Source organism: Neomonachus schauinslandi, chromosome X (genome assembly GCF_002201575.2).
Source record: "Neomonachus schauinslandi chromosome X, ASM220157v2, whole genome shotgun sequence".
In the NCBI taxonomy this organism is placed as follows: domain Eukaryota; kingdom Metazoa; phylum Chordata; class Mammalia; order Carnivora; family Phocidae; genus Neomonachus; species Neomonachus schauinslandi.
The window spans coordinates 123498345-123514129 of record NC_058419.1 but is presented as its reverse complement, the minus strand read 5'-3'; positions in this window follow the sequence as shown (position 1 = coordinate 123514129).

Genomic DNA, 15785 nt, shown 5'->3' with positions numbered 1-15785 from the left:
TGAAGGAGGACTTTTATTTTTCTTGCTTAAATTTGCTAGAAGCAGATTGAAGGAAGGGCTTTATTTCTCTTGGGTAAATTAGTTACAAGCAGGATACTGTTTGGTACTGGTTTTAAATACAGAAGCATGCTGGGAAACTTGATTACAGTGCGGGACAGTATCCAGTGTTTTCGAGTAGCGAACAGATAACACACAAAGATGCCCAGATTCACGGAACACAAAAGTGAGTGAGGATCTACACCCTTCTTCCATACAACATGATTACCAGTTACAGAGGATCCAGAGTCTCCGAATACATGAAATGTCCATGATGCGATCAAAAAAACACTTGCTGCCCTAGCAATACCCTGGACTATCAGAGCTTGAATGAGAAAACGTATTCATGAGACACCAACACGGAGATGCAATTATCTGACAAAGTTTGAAAGCAACACACACATAAAAATTCTTCAGCACACAATTCTTCCAACAAACTGAAGAAAAAAGAAAACCTGAGCCAAAAAGTCGGAAGATATATAAAATGTAAATTACAGAAATGTAAAATACAATGCCTGAAATAAATGAAGCTAAGATGCTTTGTGAAGACTGCCAGACTTACAAAAGTCAAAACATTCATCATCATACTTGCCAAGCTAAGGAAAGATAAAGGGCATCCTTGGGGCAGACGATATACTAAGGAATTCTCATCTACACAAAAGGAATAAAGAGCAATGAGACTCACAACTGAGTGGATCTCAAGACAGACGTTTTTCTTACCATTTAAATGTCCTTCGGTGATAACAGACACATCTAAAAGCACTGATAACAGTGTATTGTGGGGCTTGTCACATGCAGAAGTAAAACTTACACCAGCAATCAAAGCAGCAGAGAAATGGTGGGGTACCCTTGTAATCTCTTCTAGTACACAAAAGTGCTACAGTACCACGTTAAGAAAGTAGGTTTATTTTCTATTTTTTTATTGTTTTAAAGAGTTCATTTATTTGAGAGAGAGAATGAGATAGAGAGAGAGCACGAAGGGGGTGAGGGGCAGAGGGAGAAGCAGACTCCCCGCTGAGCAGGGAGCCCTGGGATCGTGACCTGAGCAGAAGGTGCCCCAAGAAAGTAGGTTTAAATTCAACCATGTGAATAACCACATTAAACATGACTGACCTAAATACCCCAACGAAAAGGCAGATATTGAGCGCCTGGGTGGCTCAGTTGGTTAAGCGTCTGCCTTCGGGATCGAGTCCCACATCAGGCTCCCTGCTCCACGGGGAGCCTGCTTCTCCCTCTGCCTCCCTCTCTCTGTCTCTCATGAATAAATAAATAAAACCTTAAAAAAAGGCAGATATTGGATTAAAAAAAAAAAGCAAGACTCAATTATATGCTTCCTAAAAAAAATCATGTGAAGTGTAAAAGCTCAAATAGGTTACAAGAAAGGAAAAGGATAACCTTGATGACATTAAACAAAAGAAATATATAATAGATAAGTTCATATCAAAGTAAGTTTTAGAGCAAAGAATATTAGCAGGGATAAAGAGGGTCATTCCATAGTGACATAACGGTCCTTCTCTCAACTGGACCTAAGAATCCTGAAAATCTATAAACTCACACAGCGTCACAACACATGAAGAAAAACCTGAGCAAACTTCAAGGAGAATAGACAGATCCACAGCTATCATAGAGCTTTTACTACTCCTCTATCAATAACTGACAGAAGTAGACAGCAGATCAGGCAAGATTTAAAGAAAACAAAATGGCAGGAGGCACACCGTGCACCCCATGAGACCTAGTACGTCTTCAGAGAGGAGCTGACCCACAGTAGCAGAATCTACAGTTCATTCCGGTGAACTCGAGAACATCTGCCAAGGCAGAATATATCCTGGGCCCTAAGTATTCAAGACGTAAATAGGATGTTCTCTGACCATATAGAATTGTGAAATCATGAACAGAAAGCTATCTGGAAAATCCAGAATCATTTGAGAACAATATCCTAAACAGCCTATGGGTCGAAGAAACAAAATCAAGAGAGGAGTATTTATGTGGAACTGAGTGCCCGTGGGAGCACAACTTATACAAATGTGTGAGATTCATCTACAGCGGTTATTAGTGGAAAGCGTATGGCAACAAATCCCTATATTAGAAAGAAAAAAAGTCTCAAATCAATGACCTCGGCTTCCAACTTAAAAATAAGAAATAGAGTAGAAGCAACCAATGTTGGCGGGGATGCGGAGAAAGGGGAACCCTCTTACACTGTTGGTGGGAATGCAAGCTGGTGCAACCACTCTGGAAAATAGTATGGAGGTTCCTCAGAAAGTTAAAAATAGAACTGTGCTACGATCCAGTAATCATATTTGCCCAAAGATTATGAAAACACTAGTTTGAAAGGATATATGTACCCCTATGTCCGTAGCAGCTTTATCAACAATAGCCAAACTATGGAAGCAGCTGAAGGGTCTTTGGATAAATGAATGGATGAAGAAGGTATGTGGGGGGGGTGTCTGTATATATATGTGTGTGTGTATATATATACACGTATGTGTACACACCATCGAATATGATTCATCCATAAAAAAATGAAATCTTGCCATTTGCAACAACATGGTTGGAGCTAGAGAGTATAATGTTAAGTCAAATAAGTCAGAGAAAGACAAATATCATATGATTTTATTCATATGCAGATTTTAAGAAACAAAATTTAAAAAAGAGAGAGGCAGACCAAGATGAATGGATGAAGAAGGTATGTGGAGGCTGTGTATGTATATATATGTGCGTGTGTGTGTGTATATATATACACATATGTGTACACACCATCGAGTATGATTCATCCATAAAAAAATGAAATCTTGCCATTTGCAACAACATGGTTGGAGCTAGAGAGTATAATGTTAAGTCAAATAAGTCAGAGAAAGACAAATATCATAGGATTTTATTCATATGCAGATTTTAAGAAACAAAATTAAAAAAAGAGAGAGGCAGACCAAGAAACAGACTTTTCCTTTCTTTTTTTTTTTTAATAGAAGGCTCCAAGCCAAGCGTGGAGCTCAGCATGGAGCCCAGCGTGGGGCTTGAACTCACTACCCTGAGATCAACACCTGAGCTGAGATCAAGACTTGGATGCTTAACCAACTGAGCCACCCAAGTGCCCCAAAGACTCTTAACTCTAGATAGCCAACTGATGGTAACCAGAGGGGAGGTGGGGAGATGGGTTAAACAGATAAGGGGGATGAAGGAGGGCACTCGTCATGATGAGCACCAGGTGATGGATGGAAGTGTTGAATCGCTATAATGTACACCTGAAACTAATACAACACTGCATGTTAATTATACTGGAATTAAAATGTTAAAAACTTAATGAAGGGCACCTGGGTGGCTCAGTTGGTTAAGCGACTGCCTTCGGCTCAGGTCATGATCCTGGAGTCCCGGGATCGAGTCCCGCATCGGGCTCCCTGCTCGGCGGGGAGTCTGCTTCTCCCTCTGACCCTCCCCCCTCTCATGTGCTCTCTCTCTCATTCTTTCTCTCTCAAATAAATAAAATCTTAAAAAAAAAAAATAGGGGCGCCTGGGTGGCTCAGTCGGTTAAGCGACTGCCTTCAGCTCAGGTCATGATCCTGGAGTCCCGGGATCAAGTCCCGCATCGGGCTCCCTGCTCGGCGGGGAGCCTGCTTCTCCCTCTGACCCTCCTCCCCTCATGCTCTCTGTCTCTCATTCTCTCCGTCTCAAATAAATAAATAAAATCTTAAAAAAAAAAAACTTAATGAAAAAAAATAATAAAGGAAGAAAGTAAGCCAAGGAAGGAAATAATAAAGACCAAAGTAGAATTCCATAAAATAAAAACAGAAACACAATATAGAGAAAACAAACCCCTAGCTGGTTCTCAGAGGATAATCAATGAAATAGATACAATAGTAACTAAAGACATTAATAGATACTACACATAGAGTGATGATATCACTAAAAATACTACAGATATTTAAAGGATAATAAAGGAATACTAAACAAGAGTTTTGAACAACTTGATGGCCTTATCCGAGAAAACTCAGTCTTTCACTATGAAATAGGATGGTAAGTACAGGTCCTTAGACACGCTTTGTCGTGTTGAAATAGCACATGTACCCAATATCGTTGACATATATATGGTACTAGATTCGTCTGGATAATCTTTTTAAATAATCCTGCATTTATGAAAAGGGATATTTTTCTGTGGCACTTTCTCCTCTAATTGAGCCATGTTGGTCTGTCTTTTGGTATCAGGGTATATTTAACCACCTTGAATAGACTGTAAACGTTCCCTCTTCTCTCAGTTCCTCGAACAATATGTGTAGAATTGGTTTTTTTTTTTTAATCTTTTAAATGGTTAGAACAGTTCCCCAGTGAAGCCACCTGAACCTGGTGATTTCTTGGTGGAAAGGCTTTTAAAAACAAAATCAATTTATTCAATAAGTACATAGCTATTGCTGCCTGAGTGAACTTTGGGACTTTTGGGAAATGTGTACATTTAATCTAAAGTACAGAATCATTTCTCTTATACTTGTTTTTAATTTCCCTGTCATCCTTTTAATGCCTGCAGATCTGAAGGGATAATGCGTCTTTCATTTCTGATACTGGTAAAGTGATGGGAGTTGGGCTAACGGTTTGGTTAAACGTTTAAGAACTGCATTGCTGTCCTCAAAGAACCATCTTTGGTTTCACTGATATCATATGATATCTATGGTTTAATCCGTTTTACGGGTCATGGTTTCTGTTTTATTACTATTCTCCTTCTCCTACTTATGTTTGATTTTCTAGATTCTTCAAGTGGAAGATTAAGTCACTGATATAAGGAAGTATTTCCTTGGTAGTAAGTGTTCGTAGTATAAATATCCCTATAAATACTTTTTTTTTTAAAGATTGTATTTATTTTTGCGAGAGAGATAGAGCGAGCACGAGCAGGGGAGGGTCAGAGGGAGAAGCAGACTCTCCACTGAGCAGGGAGCCCGACGTGGGGCTCGATCCCAGGACGCTGGGATCATGATGTGATCCGAAGGCAGACGCTTAACTGACTGAGCCACCCAGGTGCCCTCCCTATAATACTTCTTAAGTTGCAACCTACATATTTTTTTCATAGTGACTGAAGAATTCTTTCCAGCTTGAGGTATAATAAGTACATAAAAACCACACATGATGAATGTATACAATGTGATGAGTTTGGACGTATGGATACACTCATGTTACCACCACCACAATCCAGGTAACAAACATATCCATCCCTTTCTGATACATCACGTTTTTATTTTCATTCAGTGAACAATGCTCGAATTTCTCTGTAATTTCCTTACTAACACATGTATTATTTAGAAGAAGCCCAATGCTTATTTTCCAAATACTTGGAATATTCAGATACTGTTATCAATTGTTCATTTAACTCCATTGTCACCAGAGAACAGGTATGATTTAAACCATTCTAAATCTATTGAACCTTGACTTACGACCCATATATTCTCTATCTGAATAAACGTCCAGTGTGCACATAAAAAGAACATATACTCTGATGTTGAGTGTTCTATAAATGTCAATAGTGTTCTTCGGGTCTTTATTCTTATTGATTTTCTGTGTCCTTGTTTTATTAAAAAGGAAGAGATATTTCGAAAACGGACAATTATGAATGTGTCGATTCTTGTTTTCACATTATTTTTTGCTTTGTGTATTTCAAAGCTATGAAGTCCAGAGCCGTTAGGACGATGATGTTCTCTGCAAGTTAGCAACAGGCCATTGTTAACCACCGGTCTTTATCTCTTTCATCAATCCTGGCTCCAGATCCGGCTCAGTCTGCTATGAATCAAGGCACTCCAGCTTTTGGTAACTTAGTATTTCCAGTACATCCCTTGTTCTGTGCATTTTAACCTCTCTGTACTTTTAAACTGTTTTTGTAGGCAGCTTAGAGTTGGACCTTGCTTTTTTTTTTTAATGCCATCTCTCTGCCTTTAAACTGAGGTATTTAGGGTCCTGGGATCGAGTCCCCAATCGGGCTCTTTGCTCAGCGGGGAGCCTGCTTCTCCCTCTGCGTGCCTCTCCCCCTGCTTGTGAGCTCTCTGTTTCTGACAAATAAATAAAATCTTTTAAAAAATAAACTGAGGAATTTAGATCATTTATATTTGACTACTGATGTGGAGGTTTTAAACATAACGTCCTACACACCTTCCTATTTGTTTTCTCTGTCTCCACTGTTCTTTATTACCTTTTCATTTTTTGCCTTCTTTTAGATTTTTTCTCTCATTATCTGTAACTTTTTCTTCCTTCAGAATCTTCCTTAGTGTTCACATTATACACATTTTACTTATCACAGTCCACTGTGAGTCTTCTTACACCCTGCCACACGGAAGAACCTTATGTTCTACATTCAACCTTTGTGCTATGGGGTCATAGTGTTTACTTCCACATATGTAATTAACCACAGAATGGTTGGTGGGTTTACTCTGCTTTAAGCTGTCAACTCTCTTTTCCAGGGTTTTAGGAAATGCACCTTTTTTCACACGTACTATCATATGCATCATTTCCAGCATGCTTCATTCCCGTGTGCAGATCCGGATTCCCATTACGAATAATTGTCCTGCTGCTGGTAAGGATCCTTCTTCGTTTCTTACTGTGTTGGTCTGCTGCTGATGACTTTCAGCTGGGGTGTCGGAACAAGTCCGTATTTCAATTTTATTTTCAAAGGTATTTTCACGCCATTGAGAATTCTAGGATGAATGGGACTTTCAGTTCTTTTTTTTTTTTTTTTAAAGATTTTATTTATTTGACAGAGAGAGAGAGAGATAGCTAGAGAGGGAACACAAGCAGGGGGAGTGGGAAAGGGAGAAGCAGGCTTCCCGCCGAGCAGGGAGCCCGATGTGGGCCTTGATCCCAGGACCCTGGGATCATGACCTGAGCTGAAGGCAGACGCTGAACGACTGAGCCACCCAGGCGCCCCGGGACTTTCAGTTCTTAAAAGATTGCACTCCGCTATGTCCTGGCTTGCACTGTTTCTGATGAAAAAGACGTGGCCGGCCTTATGTTTGCTCCTCTGTAGGTAAGGTTGGTTTCCACTGGCTTCCTTTGAAAGGGTCTGGATGACTACTTTATGGTCATTGCATTATAATGCATCTTGCTTTCATTTCTTTCAATTTTCTTCCATGCCATACTCATTGGACAATTTTTTTTTTTTTGGAACAGATGTACAGTCTTCATTAAATTTGGGGGGGGTGGAATGGCATTATTTAAATATTTCTTCCCCCGGAAATCCAGTGACAAGCATATTATTCTGCTTGCTATTGTCTCAGAGTTCACTGGATCTCTGTTTCCTTTTTCACTAGCCTTTGTAATCTTGACACTTTGCATACTTTTTAAAAATTTTGCTTTTCTTTTACAATATCCATCTGCTATTCATTCCTTTTGATAGCATCTTTATCCCAGAGATCGTATTTTTTTACTCTGGTCATATTTTTCTGTTCTTTTGCACGTTAGTAATATTTCATTAGATACCAGTCTTTGTTAAATGTTCCCTTTTCAGGGACAGACTGTGTTCATATATATACTTGACCTTTGCTTCGGAATACTTTTATGTAACTTGGAAACGCTTTGTTCAAGTCTTGCTTTTAAACGTTGTTGGGAGGAAGTGGAGACTTAAGTCTGAGACTGGACTACTAAAGCAATACTCTTTTGAACGTGCTCTACTCTTCTCTCCGACTTTTTATGGGGCCAAATACATACAACATCCCATTCACTATGCTCCCAGTTGTTGAGTGTATGGTCGAGAGGTATTGAGTACACACAATGCCTGTCCCTCCTGGTCTTGCTCTCTTTACTCACATACTTTCTAACATACCATTTAATTTTAGTATTATCTCTACCATCTCTTGCCTGCATCATGCCACAGAAAGTTAAAATCTGTGATGGTGAGAAATTTGAGTTAGATTCAAGCCAGGATGTGCTCATCTAGAGTCTGTGAGTGTTTCATAATCATTTTGTGAATCAGTCCTTTCGTTCAATACTTAAAAACCACAACAATAAACATTTCACTTGTTTCTTCTTTTAAAAACCACTGCTTAATGGTAAGACCTTTCTAAGAGGTGAGAATGTTTCCAACCACACCTGTGTAACTTGTATGTGACCATCTCTCCCCCTCCCCCCAATCAGTGGAGGGACTGAAATTTTGTGTAAAAGATAGTTATCTTTCTACGGACAGGTATCTTTTATTTTTTCCCATGTATCTTTAAAGTGACAGGCATATATATCCTTTATATTATTTGAGAACTCTATAGTAATTGAATAAATTGGTGAGAATGACTTCACATAGCATAAAGGAAAGATGGATTAATTTCTTTACAATGACAAAGCTGTAAATCTCTCTCCTTCTATTTCCAGTCAGGAGATGAAATGGAATCAAAGAAAAAATACAGGTATACATATATGAATACAGGTAACAGTTCATTTTCTCCAAACAAAAAAAGAATACAAGCTGTGTTTCTTTCCTGATTATTAAGATGATTTTACTACCATGGAAAACTGGGAATATATAGGGCAAATATCCATGTAATTTAAAAACAGTAATGTATTTCAATCAGAGAAATAGTTTAACAAACATATTTTTCCTAAATAGAATGAAAATCTCTACTTGGAGGAAAAATGTTGACCTGCATCAATATTTTTGTTAAATACTAGTTTTGGGTTTTTGGAGTTTTTTTTTTTTTTTCCCATGTTTTTTTTTTCCTTAAGTAGGCTCCACACAGAGCCCGATGTGGAGCTTGAACTTACAACCCTAAGATCACGACCGGGGCTGAAACCAAGAGTCGGATGGTCAACTGACTGAGTCCCCTGGGCATGCCTGGTAAACAGCAGTTTTGACTGAAATGATTTCATCACCTTATATGAAACCACAGTTTCAGATTTAACAGTAGATATTTTGCAGTTATGTTATGTCTTTATCATTGAAAACATTTTAGTTTATACTCCACCAAGGTCAATAAAACACATCAACCAAATAAAAATAAAACTTCTAAAAGTTAAGCAAAATGGATATATTTTTGCAGAGATGGTAGTTTGACTACATTTCCAATGAAAAGTAAAAGAGAAACATGTATCAGAACCATTCAGAGTTCTAAAAACTTGGTTTGATTAATGCTAGCTTATGTCTTTTTCCCCCAGTAGAAAAATACATAGCCAAGCCATGTCCTTGAGAATCCCTGACACTTCATCTGTATTCTGTTCACTAAAACTTCAAGATCTGCTTCAAAAATTTAAAGCCTGTCAACAGGGTTATGATTGTAGAAAATGGAAAATAAGTATTTTCAAAAATGTTCCAAACATGTTACGATGCACGCATGGGTTCAGGTAACATATAACTTAATCAAAATATGCAATGAAGATAGCGACCATTTCGGTGCATGTTTTCAGCATGGATATAATAAATAGATTTTAAGAATCCACAAAAAAACAAAAATTAATCAGTTTAAACTATGGTTAAAAAAGTACATTTGCCTAAGACCAAAACGAAAAGTGTAAACTAATTTCGACTTTACTTGAAATGAAGTGCAGGCCATAAACAGTTCTCATTTCCATCCACCTGCTATCGTTAAGCGCAGATGAAATGTTGCACGGACTTAAAACCTTAGTGAGTCGAGCAAACTTTAAGCAAACTATTCTGGGAGATGTCCTTCAACTCAGGGAGATGACCGTAGTCCTGCAGCGGGTGGCTCGATCCCAACCAAGTCTCATGGAAACTCAAAAATAAAGCAGCATTCAAGACAGAGGTTGGCAAATGTTTAGATACACTATGTACTTTATCCACCTTTCTGCATTTCACAATTGAGATTATTCGGGCAAAGTAGAAATGTATACTTCTCAAGGCAATTTGAGTAACATTCATTTCTATCAATTGGGTTTATAGGTTTTTCCAAGTTGTACTAAAATAACATGAACCAAAAACTATCATTTAACTATCACACAACATCCTTTCAAGGAGAACCCAATGGCTTTAAAGAACTTGGCGTGATTCTTGAAAAGGTATCCCATGTTCTGGGTAGACACTCTTCGAGGGCATGGCACAGAGATTAGCAAGCAAGGTAAAGGGAGATTTCAGCCAGGCACTCCTTTGAAATCAACCTCCTCCTCAACAGGTGAGCAACCCTGCCCTCGAGCTATCGTTCGCATGATCTGGGGCCCATTGGAATTTCCCAGCACAATGGGACCAAGCAGGGTCACAGGACTGCAGAGCTAAGTCTGGGACAAGGCTCATAGCTCTGATGAATGAATGATAGAGCAAAGTCCCTGGCCCCTGCCATCATAATGGTACCCAGGCTCAAGGTGCATCGGCCAGGATGAAGCAGAGAAAAGACAAAGAACAGTATCAGCTAAAGACATGAATTCAGAAGAGTAGCAGATCAAGTACATAGTTCCCACGTGGACAAAGGGTGATGCCACAGACCAGAGGGGCTCAACATGGCACCCAAACAACCATCTCCCCACTATATCCATGAGTCCAATGATGTCCCTCCTCCACATCTTAGGGAGAGAAGCAAAGGAAGAAGGCTGAGAGTCAAGATTTTTCTTTCCTTTTTTTTTTTTAGACTTACTTATTTGAGAGAGACAGAGAGCAGGGCGGAGGGGCAGATGGAGAGAAAGAGGGAGAGAAGTAGACTCCCCGCTGAGCGTGGAGTCCAATGGGGGGCTCGATCTCATGACCCTGAAATTATGACCTCAGCTGAAATCAAGAGTTGGATGCTCTTGAGCCCCTCAGGTGCCCCAAGAGTCAAGATTTCTAAGAAATTTTATCCAATAATGGATTCAAATTACGTAATTAGACCAAGATTTTAAACCATGTCAGAGAGGTAACTGATTTTATTTTCCCTACTAATGCACACTTGGGACTTGAAGGAAGGGCAGATTTTTTCCAAACTAAAAGAATTCCATTTTCTCTACTCCTCCAAGTGATAGTATAAATGAAATCTGACATTCTACTTTGTATACACATAGTATATATCAAAGCATTCACACACATGTGTCGTCCTACATGCCTAAGAAATGTCTAATCTTTGCCCATCTTCTTTATATTTTGATATGGGAATTCTCTCAAGAACAAGGGAACAGTGAATGCTTACTTGTAGAACAGCTTTGTCACCACGGGGAAGAAAGGACCACCAGAAGGTTGGGCTTGGCGGGATAATGCCAATTAAATGTCACGGCTTTATCCAGAAGAGGGGGACCTTCCTCATTAACCGGGGCTGGTCACAATTGAGTAAAGATACAGTCCCGAGTCCCCCCCGTGCCATCCCAGCACTGCTTCTCGTGATGTATGAGAAGTTTATATAACAACTAACTTCATTTCACGGAACCTTCAGCCCCAAAAGGGATCCATTTGTTAAAGGATCTGCATCGGACAGAGTAGACTAATTAGATTGTTCTTGCTGGCATTGATGAAGCACCTGGCATGAGCACTGAGGAAGCTTACCGCTAGAAATAAGAGGAGCATCTACATTAGAGACAGGGAGCCTGGTGACTTCCACTGTGAAGTCACGATCAACCCAGATGAATCAAATCTAGCCACGGACAGATCGAAGGCATGAAGACTTCCTGTCCTCTCCCTCTCCTGGAATCCCGAGCCCCGCATTTAGGGAGACACATGGAATTCCATACTTTGAGAATCTGCAGATTACGGAAACGTGTGAAGAGTAACTTGAATGACAAGGAAAAACCTATCACAACTTCAAGAATCATTTTACTCCAAGACAGATAGTTGTAAATGTCATGAAACAGTTATAGCTAAAATGAATGAATATGGGTTGTACTGCCAGAAAGAGAAGATGTCACAGATCTTTATGTTGGAGGAGAGCAGGTTTGGGTTATGGCTACCAGGTTTCCCTTCCAATTTTTTCTTATGCCCAGTGTGCCCACAATTGTGTGTCAGAGTGTGTCTGCTCCCTCTTAACTTATTGAGATGAAAAGTACCAACAGTGGAATGCAGATGGTAAGTGTGTGATTTAATATTTTCATAATCCCATGAGTCTACCACTTTGACAAGAGGCTGAGTATGTCCATCACCGGAAAAAATCCTCTTAATGCTCCTTCCAAGATGGAAAACCATCATTCTGTTTTGTATCACCATGCTTTTTACTTCTTGTTGAGCTTCCTATAAATCTAAGTTCAGTATATGAATATGAACTTCTGTGTTGGTTACTTTTGTTCAATCTCACATCTATAAGAGCAACCCATCCTGTTCATAAATAAGTACCTGATTTTTCTTTTTCTGCTACGTAGTATCACACTGTGTGAATAAACCACCATCAATTCTCCTGGTGAGTTTTCTTGAGTTTATTCAATATGCTCTCTTGCATCTACTAAGTTGATTATATAGCTTTCTGCCTTTATTCTGGTAACAGAATTAGAGATAAACACTGATAGATTTTCCATGTGAAATCCACCGTATGTTTCTGGACAAAACACACCTGGTAATGATGTCTGATCCTTTTTGTATATTGCTAGATTTGATTTGTAAAGTTGGCACTTGACTCAAGGAAATTCTCCAAAGGAACCTCCTCCTCCACTTGATTATTTAAAGAGAAGAACCCTTTTAATTATAAACAATAAAGTGTAGGTTAAACATAATTTTAAAATTATTGGACAAGAAAGAAAAAGCATATTAGATACTTACTAAATACAGAGCACATAAATAAGTTATTAACCTGTTCTTTTTCCCTATAAGAGTTAATCTAATTGTCTCTACCTCAAGCACTTTATATTTTCTAGGTAAAACTCCCTCATAGCTAACAGAGGAGACAAAGAGCAGGAGCCTTCTCTTGAATCTCGGATCCATGATGCTTTCTAGAACGTGTACCTCTACGCCTTCAATAATCCCAGTCCCTGGGACTCCTATATCTGTCATAGATAAATCCGTTACATCTTAGAGGCCAATGTGCCAATTTAGGTTGGCACTTTCACAGTTATTTGTAATTATAAGCTGACAATCCATTATGAGTGTATCCAATAGCGTAAGCACCCAGAGGTAGGCTTACCAGGTTCATACTTTTCCACTTGAAAATTCTGTCTGAATATATTTTACTTGGTTCCCTCCCATCTCAAACTACACTGGGCTTATCAACCATGCCCCATTTTTAGAAATACCTTTTTGAAAGCTCTCGGCAGGCTTTACATCTAAGAGTAAAACATGAACCTGGGTAGACTCTCTTAACTCTGCCTTTCTCCATATTTATTGAGAGTACTGCCCAGAATCCTTCACACACATATGATGACTCTTAGATATTGATAGGAAGAACCATCAGGTTCTGCTGAACATGAAAATGTGCATCTTTGCCATATTAGGGCAAGAAATTCAACAGATCATTAACATGTGGTCTGTCTACCTCTTGCCCTCTCTCTCACATACATACAGAATGATCCCCAAAGCAACTAAAGTACAATGATTCTGCTGAGCAGATCTGAAAAGAGAAACTTCCGAGAATATGAATCACGCTCCTACCTGATTATCTCATACACTGTGCGTATAGAATGAAACACACTTCCAAAATCAAAAGAGAAGAGAAAGGTGAACTTGGATGGGATGCACGATGTTTTCTTAACCCCTCTTCCGCGTTGGGTGCAATGTTTTATTTTGTTGGGCTTAAATGTTCTAAAGAGCAGATGTGGGAGACACAGCATGGGGATAATGAAGCTCAGGAGTGGTGGCCCTCTTCAGTACCTCCAGCATGCCAATGAAAATAACACTTGCAGTTCTTTAAACCCTACAGCCTTGGGACACCTGGGGGTGCTCAGCCACTGGAGCGTCTGCCTCTTGGTTTCAGCTCAGGTCATGATCTCAGGGCTGTGAGATCAAACCCCACGTTGGGCTCCACACTCAGTGCAGAGTCTGTTTGGTATTCTCTCTTCCTCTGCCTCTGGCCCTCCTGCTCATGTTCTGTCTCTCTCTAAAATAAGTTAATAAATCTTAATTAATCTAATAAAATCTTACTAATTAATTGAACCATACAGCCTTTAATATTATCACCTATCACTGCAGGCTGTGAAGCTCATGTTCAGAACACGGGTTTATGCTGTGCAAACGTGAATACAAATGCATTTATTTTTAATTTATTTATTAGAGAGAGAGCAAGCACAGAAGCAGAGGGAGAAGCAGACTCCCCGCCGAGCAGGAAGCCTGATGCAGGGCTCGATCCCAGGACCCCGAGATCATGACCCAAGCTGAAGGCAGGTGCTTCACCGACTGAACCACCCAGGGTCCCCGATACATATGCATTTTAAACAGCTATACTCTTCCTAAAGTCACAGTGGCTCAACTGTATTAAAAACCTCCAAGCAAAAGGGGAACCCTCCTACACTGTTGGTGGGAATGCAAGCTGGTGCAGCCACTCTGGAAAACAGTATGGAGGTTCCTCAAAAAGTTGAAAATAGAGCTACCGTATGACCCAGCAATTGTACTACTGGGTTATTTACCCCAAAGATACAAATGTAGGGATCCGAAGGGGTATGTGCTCCCCAATGTTTATAGCAGCAATGTCCACCACAGCCAAAATATGGAAAGAGCCCAGATGCCCATCGACTGATGAAGGGATAAAGAAGATGTGGTATATATATACAATGGAATATTACACAACCATCAAAAGGAATGAGATCTTGCCATTTGCAACGACGTGGATGGAACTGGAGGGTGTGATGCTGAGCGAAATAAGTCAATCAGAGAAAGACATGTATCATATGACCTCACTGATATGAGGAATTATTAATCTCAGGAAAAAAACTGAGGGTTGCTGGAGTGGGGGGGGGGGGAGGGATGGGGTGCCTGGGTGATAGACATTGGGGAGGGTATGTGCTATGGTGAATTGTGCAAGACTGTTGAATCACAGATCTGTACCTCTGAAACAAATAATGCAATATATGTTAAGAAAAAAAAAGAAGAAGAAGAAGGTAGCGGGAGGGGAAGAATGAAGCGGGGGAAATCGGAGGGGTAGACGAACCATGAGAGACGATGGACTCTGAAAAACAAACTGAGGGTTCTAGAGGGGAGGGGGGTGGGAAGATGGGTTAGCCTGGTGATGGGTATTAAAGAGGGCATGTTCTGCATGGAGCACTGGGTGTTATGCACAAACAATGCATCATGGAACACTACATCAAAAACTAATGATGTAATGTATGGTGATTAACATAACATAATAAAATAAAATTCAAAAAAAATAAATAAAACCCTCCAAGTGTCACCGGTAATGACTAACCATATTTAAGGACGGATTCACTGAGCTCTAGTTCTCACTCATCTTTCAAGACAGCCATTGTGTTCCCTCTTTTTCTTTAGGAAAGAAAAGAAAAATTACATGCAAATACTTTAATTGGCTCCAAGAGAATAAGCAAGTGTGTATCTAGAGGAGAAACACGTTGCAGTGAACTTACTTCGTCTTGCACGGATGGTAGTCCACTTCCCGCCTTGCACGGCAGGTCTGAATCGTTCAACAACACCTGACGTGACAGGTCTCACTCTAGCACATAAAATGGTAACAATAACAGGAATAACATAGGATCTGATTGCATTCCTGAGGAAGAAGTTTTTGTTGTATTTTAACCTTTTCTTAGTCATGTGTACAATCTCTGTCTTTAATTCACAAGTTGGGTGACTCATTCTTAAATATTTTTTTTAAAAGATTTTATTTGAGAGAGAGGCAGAGAGAACGAGAAGGGGGAAGGGGCAGGGGGAGAGGGAGAGGGAGCAGCAGACTCTGCGCTGAACAGGGAGCCCGAAGCAGAAGGAGACGCAGAAGCAAACCGAGGAGAAGGAAGGGAAGAAGAAG